Raw genomic sequence first — 1,724 nt, forward strand, 5'->3', positions numbered from 1 at the left:
CCTGTTTGAAAAGATGCCAGCAACTTCCATCAGGCACAAAAGTCAGCTTTTTTCATACGATTAAAGAAAGCTCTGATACGACAGTATTACAATACTGTTTGACATATCTGACAAATAAGAAAATATGCCATGAATGCATGTGTGTGTGCATGCACATGTATATACTCATATAACTACTCATACAGTACATGCACACTGAAACTATACTGTTTAAAAAGCTGAGGCACATAGTTATTCTTTTACTTTATAAAGCCTCTAATATGCTATTCTTACTATTATTTAAGATGCAAAGAAGAGATGTTAATTTTATAAATTAGAAGGGAGTATTTAAGTGGCAACTACTGAAGCAGTTTGTGGAATTCACAGATCTCTCATCTGAGAATGCTGTTTTAAGCAAATTTTTATTGAGTCATTCTGTCAGACTGCCACGTTCATCCACATTGTTATGGTAATCTGGCACAATAAGGGAGACAAACTGCCAAATCTAAAATGTATTTTCTATTATCTATTTTTTATGTGATACTATTACCACTCTGAGGAGAAAATACTGCAGAACTGCAGCATCCTACTGTGTCTGTACCTTCAACCTTATGCTCCTCAGGGTCTTAAAAAAAAACCAACCCAACAAAACCAAATCAACAAAGGGAACAGAAAAAAGAATAAACAAGAAAAAACCACTTTCAATATATTTTTAAAGATCATTATTAGGACTTTGTTTCACCAAGCGTAAATTTAATTCAGATTTCAAATTCATGCATTCAATTTTTAATTGTGGCTTGCTCACTACAGAGCTAGAGTTCAGATTCTGACCCAGGCATAGGTTATGAAAAGGCTTTCCTAAATGTTGGACCATTTGATGTTATATTGAAATCCTTTTCTCAGTTGTTCAGTAATTCCTTTTCAGTGTTTTCTCTTATTTTTTTATATTCAGCAAGGAAGATAACCATATGCTAATAATGTGCTGTTTTCTCAGTGTTTTAAGATGAAGGGAGCCCTGAAGAAGAGATATTTTGTTCATAAGAATTTCTAAGAAGCGATTAACTATTTACTGTGGTTGGGCTCTGGCAAGATTTGCTGTGTTATCACCAAAATTTTTGTACTTTTGATCTTCCCAAAGCAGCAATAAGCTGAGGCTATTTGATCAAATCCAATTGGAAGCCCAGAGACCATACACAGCCATGCGAAATAAGCTTGTTAATGTTGACTCCCAGAACATGACACAAGGCAAAAACAGCTTCCCAGCAAAACCCCTGAGCAGCAGAGTTCCCAAGATCAAGAAAAAATCCCCAAAACAAACCAACAAAAAGGTGGAATTTAAAAACTGTGAGGAGGCACCTGGAAAACCAGAAAACATTTTCAGTGTAACAGTGTGGCAGCCAACCCAGTACTTGCAGATGCACTGCTGTCCAAAATAGGGCCTAAAACCATTGATGTCACCTTTAGTTGCAGTGAAACCTCAGAAGAAAGTCATACGCTCCATTTCAGATATTCTACGGGTACGGCCTACCAGGATGACATGGAAAGAGGCCGAACTCGAGCTTATGGAAGCCTGTTCCTTTGTCTTAAGGAGCCAGGGCTCGCCACACAGCTCCATCGAGCAGCAGGCCAACACGCCTCCCTCAGTGGAAGCCTGGAGACAAGAAAGGCGGAGCCGGCAGGGTAGGCTCTGCCGGGAACCCCTGCCCCACCGCCGGGACCCCCTGCCCCACCGCCGCAGTGCCAGG

This window comes from Mesitornis unicolor, unplaced genomic scaffold (genome assembly GCF_000695765.1).
Source record: "Mesitornis unicolor isolate BGI_N332 unplaced genomic scaffold, ASM69576v1 scaffold31086, whole genome shotgun sequence".
In the NCBI taxonomy this organism is placed as follows: Eukaryota; Metazoa; Chordata; class Aves; order Mesitornithiformes; family Mesitornithidae; genus Mesitornis; species Mesitornis unicolor.